Source organism: Macrotis lagotis, chromosome 5 (assembly GCF_037893015.1).
Source record: "Macrotis lagotis isolate mMagLag1 chromosome 5, bilby.v1.9.chrom.fasta, whole genome shotgun sequence".
Taxonomy (NCBI): Eukaryota; Metazoa; Chordata; class Mammalia; order Peramelemorphia; family Peramelidae; genus Macrotis; species Macrotis lagotis.
In genome coordinates, this window is record NC_133662.1 from 193,516,650 (window position 1) to 193,525,045 (window position 8,396).

The window sequence follows — 8,396 nt, forward strand, 5'->3', positions numbered from 1 at the left end:
AATAGCCTTCAAGATGGAAAACCCAAACAAACAGATAATTAGCTAATAAGACTTAGGTGGACAGAGCCAGGGCTATTTAGTCATAAGAACTGAAAAGTCACCCCACTGGGTCTTGTAAGATATATCGGGTTCTATGAGGGTTAGTTGAAGAGATGAGAGTTTGACTCCATAATTACCCGAAGTATCAAGGGCAGAAATAGAAATAGAAACTCAAAAAAGAACTAAGCAAGGTCTCAAACCAGCTGCCTATCATTCTCAGATCCTCCAAACTCACCTGCTTAGGTTCCAAGGTATGATGATAATGACAATAATGATAATAATAATAATGCAACTGGGAGGGTATAGAATAGAGTACTGGGTCTAGAGGCAGGAAAACCCGAGTTTAAATCCAGTCTCAGACTGCTGGGTGTGTGACTTTGGGAAAATCACTTGATTTCTGTTTGCCTTAGTTTCTTCAACTGTAAAATGAGAATAATAGCAGCCCTATCTCCCAAAGTTATTATAAAGATCAAAGAGATCATAACTGTAAAGTGTTCAGTACAGTGCCTACAAGTAGTCATCTTATAAATGCTAGCTATTATGATGATGATGATGATGATGATTATAACTAACAATAATAGTTATAATGGTTAGTATTCCTTTTTTAATAGTATTTTCTCTTTCCCAACTACATGTAAAAATAATTTTTAACATTCATTTAAAGTTTTTGCATTCAAATTCTCTCCCTCTCCTCCCTTCCTTAAAATGGTAAACAATTAATAAAAGTTAATACATACATAATCATGCAAAACATATTTCCACATTAATTATGAAGTGAAAGATGTGAAAAAACATGAAAAGTAAAGAAAATAAAAAATAGTAGGCTTGATCTGCATAGTATTTTTCATCCTGAGTTTTTTGGAATTGCCTTAGATCACTGTATGACTGAGAGAGCCGAATCCTTTACAGCTACTGTAAAAAAATTATACAATGTTGCTGTAACCGTATATAATGTTCTCTTGCTTACTGCACTTTCCATCAGTTCAGGTAAGTCTTTCTAGGTTTTTCTGAAATTATTCTGCTCATCATTTCTTATCAGAACAATAGTATTCCATTACAATCATTTACTTGTCCAGCCATTCCCCAAGAGATGAGTATCCCACCCAATGTTCAATTCTTTGCTACCAGAAACAGAGCTACTATAACTTTATTTTATTGATGTACTTTTTTCATGATCTTGAATTACAGACTCAGTATTGGTATTACTGGATAAAAGTTTGATTTAGTCTTTGAGCATAACTCCAAATGACTCTCCAGAATGACTGGATCAGTTCACAACTCTTCCAACTATTGGTGTCCCAATTTCCCCCACACCCCTTATAATATTTATCATTTACTTTTTCCATCATATTAACCAATTCTTTAAGAGTGAAACAATACCTTAGAATTGTTTCAATTTGTACTTCTCAGCAGTGATTTAGAACATTCTTATATGGCTATAGATGGCTTTAATTTTTTCATCTGTATATTGTCTGTTCATATCCTTTGATCATTAATCAACTGGGAAATGATTTGTATTCTTAAAATTTGAACTCAGTTCTCTATATATTGGAGAAATAAGGCCTTTATCAGAGATACTTGCTGTGAAAATTTTTCCCCAACTTTTTTCTTTCTTTCTAATCTTGGCTGCATTGGTTCTATTGTACAAAAATTTTTTAATTTAATATAATCAAAACCCATTTTACATTTTGTAATGCTTCCTATCTCTTGGTTGATCCTACCTAAATTCTTCCCTACTCCATAGATCTAATATGCAAATTATTCCTTGCTTTCCTAATTTGCTTATGATAGCACCCTTTATGTTTAAATAATGAACCCATTTTGAACTTGGTATACTATCTAAGGTGTTAGTCTATACCTCATTTCTACCATACTGTTTTCCAGTTTTCCAAGCAGTTTTTGTCAAACAGTAAATTTTTGTTCCCAAAGCTGGGGCCAAAGTAGGGGGTGGCTAGGTGGCACAGTGGATAGAGCACTGGCCCTGGAGTCAGGAGTACCAAAGTTGGGGCCTACTATAATCATTAACTACTGTGTTTTGTGTAGTTAATCTATTCCACTTATCCATCACTTTTTTTAACTACCATCAGATAGTTTTAGCTGGCATTTCTATAATGCTTTAAGGTTTATAAAAGAATTTACAGATATCATATCCACAACCTGGAAAGTAGGTTCTTTTATGCCCATTTTTCAGATGAAAGAAACTGAGTCAGACAGCTGTTAAGTGACATGTCCAGGGACACAGAGCTAATAAGTGTATGAAGTAAAGTCATTTTCCAGACTAGAAATCTGGAGGTTACATTAATAAGATCTACAAGGGGAAGCTAGGTGGCACAGTAGATAGAGCACTGGCCCTGTATTCAGGACTTGAGTTCAAATCCAACCTCAGACACTTAATAATTACCTAGCTGTATGACCTTGGGCAAGTCACTTAACCCTGTTGCCTTGCAAAAAAAACCCGAAAAAAAAAAGAGCTCTACAGAGCAAAACCAAATTATATTGCTCAGGTAACACAAAAGATACTTAAAAATATTCAGAGGAAAGTAATTAATTCCCAGATTAAATATTTCATTTTTAAGCAGTAGTGATAAACTATGTCTGTAGCATATTCCATTTCCCTATTTCCACACAATATAGATCTCAAGCACTTCATAATTTATACCTTCTCAAAAAAGATATCTGTGACTCTGCAGTCTGGTGCTCTTCCCTTCATACCACATTGTCTGGAATAGAAATGTCCACTCCATGTTAAGGCAACTGATAATAGCCCAAGTCATCATCTCTCTTAACCCTGGTGAAGGATAGTTAGCTCACAGTTTAGTAAACTTATGTGAGAGCCTAGAAACAGAACAAGGGACTGATTGAAGAAGCATGGCAAGTGGATAGGGAATGGAACCCGAAGTTGGGGAGACCTGGGTTCAAATTCTACCACAAATTTTTACTAGTTACATAACCTTGGATTAGTTCCCTTTCTGTGTTACAGTTTTCTTATCTCAAAGTAAGGGGGTTTTACTCAATGGCTTCTCAGGTTCCTTTCAGCTTTAAATCTACAATTCTGTAACCCCTACTGGGGAAGCTGGGGGCTTAGGAAGGAACACAAAATAGACCCCATTTATAGTTATCCCCTGGAAAAAAAAATCCCATGCCAGCAGGGGGCATGACATGGACACTTACCTCATCCCCTCCTGTTTTAGGCCACTAATGAGATGAAGGAGGGTGGGGAGCAAGTTTGGCAAGATAGAGAGCAAGATGAAAAAGTGATGAAACAGGAAGTTTGATTCTGGCAACTTCATGAAGGAAATAAGATACCAAGCCCAGATAGCAGAGATAGGACTCCTCTCTTAGATAATTACTTGCTTCTTTGGCTTCCTACCAGGCAAATCAGTCATCTTGCACACAACATTATCATTCTTCAGAAATGTTTTCCTATCCTCTTTGGTCTATGCTCTCCACTCCCCAATACAACCTTCCTCCACCTCACTATACACACAACACTTAGATCCATCCCTTTGAACTACTAAAAAACTCTTAGAGATCATGGAGTCTAGGTTCTTTATTTTATTTTCAAATTAATTTTATCTTTGATGAACACAGATTAGTTTTCCATCTTTCCCCTCCTTCTATCTCACTTACCATTGAAAGAAAAATAACACTGGTAACAAATATGCATAATCTAATAAACCACATTCCTGAACTGGTCATAGCAAACAAACAGAAAAAAAGTGTGTTTCATTCTGCATATTTAGTCATCATCTCTGTTAAAAGATGAGTAGCATGCTTCATTGCTGGTTCTCTGAAATCATGGTTGTAACTGTGTTGATCATTTTGACTTTCAAAGTCGTTTGTATGTACGATGAGGTTGATATTACATGTAGTGTGCTCACGCCATCTTGCATCAGTTCTGGCAAGTCTTCGCAGGCTTTTCTTATTGCACAATGGTATTTCATTACACTCATACATCCTAATTGTTCCACTGAGCTACTTTCCAAGTTCAGGTCTTCTGTATTCAATTTGGTTCCACAAACATTTGTATCTAAAACCTAGGAAGTATTAGAACTGGGTAAAGACAAAAAAGAGAGTGCCTGCCCTCAAGGAGTTTTCCTTCTACAAGTTTAGATGGAGTAAATGGCAGACAAAGGTATTCATAATGTATCCCCCAACTTTTGTTTCCTGAAGCCTCTCTAAAAGTTGGGTCTTGTATTTTCTATATTGACTTGCTCATTGTCTTCTTCCCTTTGAATTGTGGAGATATTAGTCAGAGCTATAGCCAATAATTTTGGTACCAAAAATACACTAAGGGAAAACAGTATCAAAATTTCCTCAATTCAACTTTTAAATACAAATCAATTTTTAAATCCCTATGGGAAGGATTTGTGAACACCATCCTTTGGGAGGGAGAGAAAGATCTGGGACCACTAATCCTCAGAGGCAAAGATCACTGTCCCTTCTCCCAACACATACCTTGAAGTCATAACTGGGGAAGCTGACATCGGGAACTTTCCCATTTTAATAAGTTATTTCCACTCACTATGTGCCCCTGAGGGAGTACAGTACTACAAGCACCCTCTAAATGTTGGTTCCTGTGCCAAAGTCTAGATAGTCTTGCATTAGTTACAACTCTAATGTTCTCCAGACCTGTGTCAAGGTCAGAGTACAGCATCTACTGCTAGATGGCTTCCTCATTAATTTTGATTTTTGTGTGGCTTTTCATTTGTGTTTAACTCTTTCTGAGCCCATTTGGGTTTTTCTTGGCAATGATATTAGAGTAGTTTGCCATTCATTCTCCAGCTCATTTTACAGGGGAGGAAATTCATGCAGAGTCAAATGACTTACCCACAGTCACACAGCTAGGAAGTGTCAGGTCAGATCTGAACTCCAGAGGAGTCTTCCTGACTATAAGTCACTGTGCCACCTAGCTGCCCCACTTATTCCTGTTCTGCCTCTAATTCTCTCTTTTCAGATGTTTCACTCCCCCCCGTGTCTCCGAACTACGCCTTCTTGGTCACTAGAGGCTCAAAACGTCCTTGTTGAAGCTGACCCAATTGTGTCCACATAAGAGGGACACCTGGATGACCTCTGAGGACTGTCACTACTCTAAGAAATCTATGAATTAGTGTGCTTGTCTGCTGCCTAGAGCATTTCCCCCTAAAAATAGAAAGCTAATCTTTAGAACCGATAAGCAATGACATCTTTGAAAGATTATTTTAATCCAATTTGAGAATGGAGTTTCATTGTTTTGCTCATTAGAAGTATAGAGATTTTTTGGTAGGGAGGAAGTAGGAGTTTTACCCCTCATCCCTAGATAATTCTACAGCTCTGACTACCACATCAGTCTCCTTTTCAGCAGATACACACAAACACAAACACTCCATTGGCCTCCCCTCTCCCCACAGGCACTCCTGCTCAACCTCCAATAGACACAATCCCAGCCTTCTGGAATTCCCAGTGTAATACTGTACTCAGGGATTCCCTAGGGAAAAATTCCTCAGTATAATTATAAACTTATTTTCAGCAGCCCTATTTTCCATCCCTCTTTCGGCCTTTAAACAAGTCTGTTAATGTTAATTAAGTACAACCTAGGCTCAGATTTCTGAGGGGAGATATTTGCCAAACTTTCATTTCTTGGCTCTTTTCTTGACCGATTCTGAAAGGAAGGGGGGGGAGTGAAGGAGAAGGTACTCAAATTTTTCTAAAATCTGGATGACTGTTTTCTTCCCTCCTGCTCTGCCATTGGTTTAGAACCTATTGGCCTTGAAACAATGCCATTAAGCTACTTTATGCACTAGGATAGGCAGTGGAATGGGTGTGCAAAAGAGAGTTGGCCTTTGAGTCAAAAAATCCCTGGGTTCAAGTTTGATCCTTTACATTTACTGTTTGTACGGCCTTGAACGAGCCTTTTCATCTCCCTCTGACTCCGTCTCCCCACTTATAAAATGTTATATCTACCTTGTCATACTTTCTCTCATGCCTAGCTCATAGTAGATACTTAATAAATGCTTGTAAAATAGGTGAATGCCTCCCAAGATCCCTTGTCATGATATGGAAATTGGGATTGGGGGAATGCCACAGTTATGGGGGTTCTCTTGGAAAAGATACATGATATCACCAAGACCAGAAGATTTTCTTTTCTCTTCCCCAAAATCTAATGGGTCAAGGGGTGCCTGTGAAGGATGTGGGTGACTGCAGTTAATGAAGCTGCCATGCAGCAGTAGTGCTGAGGACCTGTCAGAGGGGATTCTTCTTCAGGTACAAGTTGGACTGGCATCTCTGAGGCTGCTTCCCATTTTGAAATTCAGTTGGAGGCAGAGAACTCTATGCTTTTTGGTGTTCTCTGGGAACTACCATCACAATATGTCTATGCTACTCTGCTTTCAAACACTTAATAAGACCAAAAATTGAGGGGAAAGAAATCAGAGACTTCTGCCAGCATTCCCAGGGGTTACAGAAGATTGTTCCTGTTTTCTCCAGACATCTTGCAAGGAAAGCATTTTGAAAGCTTAATAGACCAAAGGCTACATTTCTATCAGATGGAACAACAAAGCAGTATCAAAAAGGATGTCCAGACTCTAGAGAGCCACAATAGCTCAGGTCCTTTACTGATCCTTAATTGATGCAGAAGCTCTCATTTCTCCAGTCACTGAGGCTTACAATCATAGCTATCATGGTCACTGTCTTTCTCTCTCTCACTGTCTCTCTCCCTCTCTCCTTTTTTTACCTTCTCTGTCCCTCTTTCCTTCCCTCCCTCCCACCTCTCTCAAATTTAATCAATTGAAAACCCCACTGATTTTAACTTAGTAAAGTCTCAGATCCATCATATCCCTTTTCTCCTATAACACTGCCACCGTCCTGATCCAGGTCCTCATGACCTCACATCTGGACTCTAACAATGATTCTGATTAGTTTCCCTGCATCCAGTCTCTTCTACTCAACCATCAAAGTGACAATCTTAAACGACAGACCTGACCATGATAATTTCCTATTCAACAAAATCCGATGGCTCTCTATTGCCTCCAGGATCAAATATAGCATTCTCTGATTGGCCTTTCAAATTCTTCACATCCCAGCCCCTTCCTCCTTTTCCAGTCTTATACTTCAACCTAACCCCTAAACCCCTACCATGCACTCTTTGATCCAGCAACACTTGTCTTTTTTGCACTTCCTCACCTAAGACAATTCATCTCCTGATAGTGCATTTTCTTTGGTTCTTCCTCATACCTGGGATTTTCTCCCTCCTGGCTTTCATTCCAACCCCCCCCTCGATGTTAGTGCCTTCACCCTGACATAATCTTCACTTTAGCCTGTATCTCACTTGTTTACACATGGTTGGCTTTGCATGTTGTCTCTCCCGTTAGACTGGGAGCTTCTTGAAAACCAGGCCAGTGTTTACCATCCTTTTATTCCCAACATTTAGCACAGTCCCTTGCATGCAGTTGTGTTTAATAAATGCTTGATGACCTCCAAGAAATGACCTGCATCTCATCCCCCTAACTCCCCAGAGACACTTCCAAAAAGTATTCTGTCAGTAAGGACAATATAAGTCAAGAGCAGGAAGAACAGTCACTGATGCTGACCAAGGAGAAGCTACAAGTGAAGAAGAGAAAGCCTGGGAAGAGCAAAGATTAAATCCTGCTGGTTTTTCTTCAAATGCGATTTGATTTTTTTGCACCTGCAAGTCACAGCAGCTTGTGTTCTAAAAATGGAGGAATTCTGCTGGCAATTGCTTTTTGGTCATTCCTATCACCACCACCACCACCAACATTTTCATTGCTTGTAGTGAAGAGAGAGAACTGGTCTTGGAATCACAAATACCTGGAAGCTGTTACAATGGTTCAGGCAAGAGGGCTTGCATTAGATCAGTAGCCATATACAAGAATGTTATTGTTCAGTTGTGTCTGACTCCTTGTGACTCGATTTGGGGTTTTCTTGGCAAAGATACTGAAGTCATTGGTCATTTCCTTAACCAGCTCATTTACAGAGGAGGAAACTGAGGCAAATAGCATTAAGTGATTGCCCAGGGTCACACAGCTATTAAGTGTCTGAGGCCAGATTTGAACTTAGGAAGAGTTTTCCTGACTCTTGGCACTCCCTACACTGTGCCACCTCGTTGTAGAAGCAGAAAAATTTAAAAAAAAATGCTAAAGAAGTAGAATTGCTAAGACTTGGAAATCAATTAGGCTAGAGGTCATGGGGAAGGGAGTGTGCATGAATGTGAAAGAGTGGAAAATGACTCCAATTCAGGGAACCTGGGAGATCTGAAGAATGGTGATGTATGGGGCAGAAATAGGGATGATAGGATGAGGAGTAGGTTTAGGAAAGAAAAATAATGAGTTTTGTTTTGGGCATGCTGAGTTTGAGATGCC